Below are 8080 nucleotides of genomic sequence, written 5' to 3'. Positions count from 1 at the left end.
TTCATGCCCGTTGCTGGTTGGCTAACTAGCAACGGGGTCTTACCAGCCAATGGAATTGTGTGATTACAAGCCAGGGGAATCCCATAAAAGAGGGCTCCCCTGGCCCAGATGCCAGTCCGGATTTACTTTATGCCTTGCCAATAAACCGAGAGCTGACTGTCACTCGACTCGTGTCTTACTGCCTGCGCGATCTAACACATACTATCTGATTAAAATTTCAAAAGCAAATTAATGCTAATGTCTAAGAGTGTGAGCACTTCCCTTTTCATCACAAGATTGAAGGCAAAACACAAATGGTTGACTGCCACAGAAAGACAAGTCATACCATGTCAAAGAAGAACTGGCCATGCATTTTACAACTAACTACATATGTATATCATGCATGCATACAGCATACAGAATATAAAGTAGATGGAGTTGTAAGCCAGAGAAGTTATCAACTGGGTTACCAGTTGTAGTCATACTTATGCCACATAGAGTATTATTCGCTATCTGTAATTGATTCATTCTGATACATTTTGGTCCACATGCTTCAAGGGCAACCAAAGTTCCATTAATTCTGTTATTGTTTCAACCCAATATTTAATTATTTTGACTCAAAAGTATTTCGGTGAATGATACAGAAGCAATGTTGTAGATACAGATCAGTTATTTTCAGTCAAAGAAGAATATTCATTCATTTTTTTAGACTTGGATACATAAAAATATGCCTATACAGCAGGCATCAGAGAAAGTTCAGAATAGAATAAGCCAGACATTACCCTTCTGTGAAGTTTAGAAGTTCAGAAACTTCTGAAACTGGAGAAGTTTAAGAAGCACCTCATGGCACAATCACAATTGCAGAAGTGGTTTAGAAAACAAGCAACATAGTTCAATTGTGGAAATCCACCTGGGTATACACTTAGACAACCGGTAGTTCTAAGTATGTACACCATATAAAGAAAGCACCTGTAAGTCAAACGAGACTGGAATGAATAAAAGCCTATTTCTTTTATTAGGAATAATTCCAAGGGGAGAGATTCTTAGACTATCAATCAAAATATTTTAATTTTCTGTGAAAAGAAAAAAAAAGAATGAAATGAGAAAAGTTGGGTAGATTACAAACGAGAAATAGCATTATTGACCCCAGCTGGTAATTTATGTATGAGAAAGGATGTTTGTGATGGCAGTTAAAGTTCTGTTTCAGTTTTCGGAAGCTGAATGAGACAAAGCTGAACCCAAGCAGGGTCAAGCTGCTGTTTGTTCATCAGGACTCTCCATGTGCTTCAGGGCTGTATTTCAAAGATAAAGCAAGTCTGTGCCTTGAGGATCCTCGCAAATGTTTTAATAAGTCTACTCCCTTTATATACACGCTCTCTAAATCAGCCAAATTATTATTAAAGTCTCACATCCATACATTTCTCAATAATACGCTTAAGAAGCAAAAATCTGCTTTTCATATCCCTTTCTAGCTAAAAACCAAACTATACTTCCCAAATGTTGCTGTCACCTCTTCTGCTCTTTGAAATAGGTTATATAACATATTCCCAGGTATATTTAATAAGCTAACTTCTCTTATCATTTTTGCATTCCTTTCTGTTATATTTCCTTTTGTATAAAAGAATGACATTCTTCTATTTATCAGGTGCAGAAGCATACACATGTATGAAAGAAGTTGTAGAGTCACTCTATAAGCAAATAGTAGCCATATTTTAATCTTTAAAATAAAATCTTAATTCTTGTTATACCATCTTTAACTGCAGCCTTACCATTTTTCAAGATCTTACAAAAGTTATTACTCTTGTTTCATTTTTGTTTTTTCTGGGATGATAACATACAGCATATAACAACTGCCAAGGTAAACTACAATAGTTGGGCTTATACAACAATAAATGATGAAAATCAAATCTTTTTAAAGTTATGCTTATGCATCAATCTCTTTTTAAAATATTTTTTCTTGACACTGCATGTACACTTATCTATTTGGATTTTATTTGTTTCTTTGCTTGCAGACAATTTCCTTTGCAGTAATAAAGTCAGAGGGTGGAGAGATAACACATCACATTTTTCTCTATAAGCTATCTTCTGAAAAAGGAAAGTCCTTTGTTTTAGAAGGAGGGGTATTTTTTATTTGTTTTGGGAAGTATGGGCACAACTTGTGGTAAGGCACAACATTACCACACCACAAATCTTGAAAGTCTAGGTAGAGATTTGGAACTCCACATAAGGGAGTTCAGGAGGAAGACTTTACAAAAAATAATGAGGTAAAACAACAACTATGTAATTGCTGAGTTGATTATAGCAGGGAAACTGAGAGACATTAAAATAACTTCAATAAGGTTAAGATAGCAAGGCCAATTGTTAGGGATCATGAGAGCTGTCATTTAAAACAGTGGTTCTCAACCTTTATAATATACAGTCCCCCTTTAAATACTTTTTTTGGCCATGGACTATGGCCACAGTTAAGTCTTGAGTTAAGACTTAACTCAAGATTTTAAATCATAACATTTCTTCAAGCATTCACAGACCCCCTGTGATGGCATCATGGGCCCTCAGGGTCTGTGGACCACAGGTTGAGAACCACTGATTTAAAACATCTGGAGATCATCTGAGTAAATATCTCTCTAGCCTAGAGAAAAAGGTAATACTGTAAGAAAATCAGTTTGGCATTATTGAATAAGACTCTGCCCCACAATTAAGTTTTTTAATTGCCACCAGGTCTTTATCAGAGTTGATGTTATCTGTGACCATCTAGATATAGTTATCAACATTTCCTGTGCTTAGTACATTATTCATGGAGAGCCACAGATTCCCCACTCAAAGTCTAGAATATTGGTGATACAAATGCAAAAATGATAGGAACTTTCGTATCCCCTCCTGTGTACCTTGCCTACTATAACTCTGCAAATTTTGATTATGCACCCATGGGTGATGTTAAAAAAAACCTCATGTATGGCATTACCAATTTAGGCTACAAATATTTATACACAATTTCCCTGAAGTATTATTTGCTGGAGGCAAATTTGGTCTGGTTCAATATTATTACATTACTATTAATTAAATGTATACGCTGCCCATCTCATTCTAAAAAATGAATCAATAGAAGCAGAAATTTGTTAAAGAACTCTTTATTATTATTTTTGTTCATCCACTCAAATTATGCCTCTACTCAACACATTTTTTCTTTTTCCTTTTTAAAAAATTCCCCACCAGAGTATTAGTAAAATGTTTATTTATGTGTGATATAGTGCTAGCCTCAAAGTAACTAAAATATTTCATTCTAGGACAGCTCTCGTGATTAACCAACCAGAATAAATATTGCAAAACAAAAAAGTGTTTCACTGAAATGGATGAGTTCACAACTGTCTCTGTCTCTGGCAATATTATTACCAGCAAATCTCAACAATAATCTTTTTATCTCTTCTGCCAGCCTAATGAAGAATATTCTGCTTACTTCAAGCCCTTTTTTAAAAAAGATCTAGTGGTTTCAAGCTTGGCTGATCTGCACATTGCATCACTGCACACAAACAGCTTGCCATGTGAAAATAACTTGCTGTGTGGCATGATTTTATCGTAACGTTCATGTGGCAGCTGTGTGCATTCTACCCTCAAAAACTTGTGCTGTAAACAGACTTTGAAACTGTGAAACAGAAGCTAGAAGAAATGAGGAAGTGGTGGAAATGATTTGCATGAAAGGGTTGTGAGACTCGGAGGGCACATTGCTGAAACACACATTTGAAGGTAACCCCCAAATCTTGCAACCAATCATGTACTATATCAGACTGCACAATTGCTTCAGGAATGAGGACTCACTAAAATTGGGCATTGCATTCCCAAATTTTGGTCAGAGGAAGCTGACAACAAGGCAAACAGTAATAGTCACTTATTTGCACTTAACTTTTATTTTGTTCTTCAATTAAGTCAATGTAATTAACATAATTGCCTCCACTATGATTAATAATTTCCTTATGTCATATTCAAAATGACAATTTGAACAAAGCAGTTACTTTGGAGATATTAAGAGTGATAGGACTCTGAAGCAGCAGTTTATCCTGCTATGTAATAGATGGATAGGCAAAAAAGTAAACTTTAAAAAATAATACCTTATAGAAAACTTTTCTATCTAAGGGTCTTTCAGGAATATTGGATTAGAATGATTGTTATTTATAGCCAAGAGTAGCTAATGACTCCTAACTAAGACAAACCCAACTAAATGTCATTTAAAAATATATCACTTTCAGTGGTCTCTTACTATTTTAATGACCCAAAGGTGCTTTTTCAAAAGACAACTGGACTTTGTTTTTCCTTTAAGACATTTCACTTCTCATCCAAGAAGCTTCTTCAGTTCTGACTGAATGGTGGAGGATGGAAGGATTTACATTCCTCGCAGTCCATCCTCCACTATTCAGTCAGAACTGAAGAAGCTTCTTGGATGAGAAGCAAAACATTTTCAAGAAAAAACAAAAGTCCAGTTGCCGTTTGAAAAAGCATCTTTGACCTGGATGACTGAGAATCTCCATATACTTATTATTTTAACTAAAGAGCAAATCAGAGCAACAGTGTAATGACTTCTTCTGAGAGAAAATCTTTATCATCACTGTTGTTGCCATAATCATTATCATCTTAATTGCTGTAGTGCCTGAATAGTCATGGAATAGGAATACTGTGTCTGAAATCATTGTCTACAATAAATAGAAATGAATATTATAATGCCCAGAATGGAATACTAATAGAATGATAATGGTCTATTGTCAACTACAGAGCACTGTTGAGGAAGTAGAGTGTCTAGACCCATTTTAATCAGATTTAGACATGGTCATGGCACAGAAAAAGCATCGATTTCTTTGGTAGATGACCTCTGTTTGGACATAGATGGCACCCCTTAGTACTTTTAGATCTCTCAGTGATTTTTAATATCATTGCTCATGATAATTCCTCAACTAACTAAAAGAGTTGGGGCTTGATGGTGCTGTGCTTCAATTGTTTCACTTCTGCTTGAGTGACTGGTACCAGTTCTTGGTAGGTAAGAAGAAATCAACCTTGTGGATCCTTATTTCTGGAGTTCTTCCATGTTCCAATTACATATCTCCATTCTGAACCAAGCTGGAGATGCAGTGAAGTCTTAAACTGAGGTCCTCAGACTATATATATTTGAATAGGATGAAATAGTCTCAAATTGAACCCTAGCAACCCTAGTTGCTCACTGTGCAGAAGAAATCTCTCTTTTTCATTGTTGGTGATAATTCTTGAAAAATGAGCAGGTACATGACTTGGGATCTTTCTAGATTTATGGCTACTGCTTAATAGGCAGATGGAGACCACAGCTAGGGGACTTTCTTCCAGTTTTGGCTCATGTATCTATAGTAGGGAACCCTTGCCATAGTAACTTATTTTCTCATAACCATCACTTCATGTATTGCCTCCTGTTGGTTGATCTCGATCTCTCTCTCTCTCTCTCCACACACACACACACACACACACACACACACACACACACACACACACACACACACTACATTGTACACAAATAAATATACTCCTTTCCTCATGAAAGGGGTGATTGGATGGAACAAAAAAACCTCATACAGGATCATGATATAATGTAATATCTGAATGAGCTGAACACAAAGTGGATTGCATATCAGATTCTGATATAATTTATAGTTTATGGCTTTTATAGTTGTTTATATTCATAGTTATAGTTTATATGACTTTATTGGTTTTTATGTTTTTGTTCAGATTTTATTTTGTAAACTGCTATAAGAATAAAGTCATTCAAACTGTTCTGAGAGGGCACTAATGTGCTTCTCCACTGAACATGCTGTTGATTATGTAACACTGATAAACAACCATTTCTGGTGCAATAAAAGCAGCACTGCTTATTTCATCAGAAATTCTGGTAAGCTATAGCTACCCTTTATATTGGATCAGTAATTTCTGTTTAGAGTATCAAGCATGAACACATGGAAAATGAGATTCCCTTAAATTGACATTCATGACTTTACAAAATCAGAACAAAACCAGAGACTTCTTCAATACTCATGGATGGGATGGAGTGGGATGCACCACATTATTCCTGGCAGGAAGAAAGCATATAATATCCTTGTGTTTTTTTTTATAGAGAACTTCTATGGACCAGAAATACAGACTTGATCTCCCTATTGATGATTTCTTTCTGATCCTTTCTATGCACATTAGCTTAGTAACAAGAGTCTGAAACTGTGTTTTCTATAGTTGTGCTTTTAATTTACCATATTCAGGTTTTCTGAAAATATTAAGAAAACTGAGTACTGTATATTATAAAACCATAACATTCCCACAATATTCATTGCATCTTACGGTTTGCTCCTGTCCTGCAAAAATATTCTGACAAATCCTATAAAGAAATACAAAATAATAGCCAGCGTTCTCTGCTGGTGGCTCAAAAGAAGAAACTAATATTATAGGGAAGCTCTGCATTCTAAAAATGACTATATAAAAATATACATGCTTTCCTTACTTTCATTTCAGTTAATTCAACCAAATATATAAATATCACCCCACATGTACATTTTCAAATATGATACAGTATGAGTGCTTGTCTTTAATTTATGAGATTTTAATCTACTTATTATAATGATCAATAAAACAATACCTTCCCCATCTTTTATCCTCAGATTCTAGTTATGAAGTATGTTAAGCTGATAAATGAATAAGTTGCAATCACTCTATGAGCTTCCCAGTCCAACATTCTAACCAATATACTGAACATGATACAGAATCAATGATAACAATCACATTACAGGTGAATAGACTGGGTAGGTAAGCACAAATCAGTACAAATAAGAGACAGTGGGTATTTGGAGGTAGGAGTAAAAAGCAATCACATTTTTAAATACCTAAACATTTTGGTGGAATAGCTATTATACAATATTTTACATTTCAGAAAAGAGTCTGGGCAAGTCTGTAAAAGCCACTTTCAATCAATTACCTTCTATAAGAAACAACAAAGAAAGTTTCTTTATGCATGTAAAAAATAAATGCTATTGTAAGCTATAATTCCCCATGTTCTGTTTTCAAAGCAGCTGGAGCAAAAAAAGATCCCCCCCCCAATAAAGTTATTACAGCATTTGTGTAGTTTATGAATCTTCTCCTAACTTTTGTTTTCTCTAGAACAGCATTGTAAAGATTGCTTTGTTTTATCAGATGCCTGCCTCAGTTGCAGAAATAGTACTAATGTATTTCTTCCTGCTTTAACTAAAATGCAACATTATTTATAATAGTCAATTATGTTAGAACATCAACTACTTATGTAGTTTTAATAATAGTTCTGATTACACAGTAACTGCTCTTCCCCAACTCATTGCTGATTGCATATTAGTGTATCATCTGTTTTAAAAATAACTTACAATTGTTTAATTTATCAATGGTGGCCTTTTATCAGTAGTTACAATGTAATTAACTATAGTACTATTTTTATTGAATAATAAACTTGAACTATCACACATTGTTTTTAGAATGTACAGTATATATTTTAAGCAAAAAAATGACAAATGAATAATAATTACCTGCTGCAGTGTGTGCTACATTCAAGAGTGTTTATAATAGGAAGTGAGCTGATTTTGTTTCAGAATAGCTCAGGAAATGACCATCTCTCTCCCTCACTGTCATACACACACACACACACACTTAACTCTTTCATCATTGATATTATGTAAATAATTCAAGAAGACACAAACTGAAATTATTAATTTAATTTGCGTTATGCACATAGATCCCTCTGATAATCAATATATTTGAGTCTGATATAAATGTTTCTAATTACACATTTGAGTCTCATTAGTGTCATACTAAAAGTGATCCAATAGCTATAAAAAAATCAAAATACCTCAGAAGTCAAATTACTGCCATTGAAGATTTCAGAGATTTTTGAAAATGCAGAAAAGGCAGGATTCTGCAATCTTTTAATGGGTAGAGAATACCCTTAAATTGTTGAGGTGCACAAAGGCTGATGTGGGTATGCTGATTGTTAAGTCCGGAGAATAATGGCGCTTGAGACGAAGCATTTCTAACAAGTCTTTATTCTCTGCTTCCAATCTACGAACAACCCGAGCAGAGGCAC

General features: G+C 34.6%; 1 protein-coding gene across 1 annotated transcript in view; it reads right to left on the bottom strand.

The window, feature by feature from the left end:
- LOC107289682 (P2Y purinoceptor 8) overlaps positions 1–7552 on the bottom strand; it is a 14431-nt gene extending 6879 nt beyond the window's left edge. Inside the window, exon 1 of the mRNA XM_015818479.1 lies at positions 7527–7552. The gene's annotated coding sequence lies outside the window, so the exon portion shown is untranslated. The remainder of the gene's footprint in view (positions 1–7526) is intronic.
- Positions 7553–8080: the final 528 nt, after the last annotated feature.

This window comes from Protobothrops mucrosquamatus, unplaced genomic scaffold (assembly GCF_001527695.2).
Source record: "Protobothrops mucrosquamatus isolate PMUCROS unplaced genomic scaffold, P.Mucros_1.0 scaffold749, whole genome shotgun sequence".
Lineage (NCBI taxonomy): Eukaryota > Metazoa > Chordata > Lepidosauria > Squamata > Viperidae > Protobothrops > Protobothrops mucrosquamatus.
Note: the sequence above shows the minus strand (reverse complement) of the source record. Positions and strands in the feature narration are given on the sequence as shown.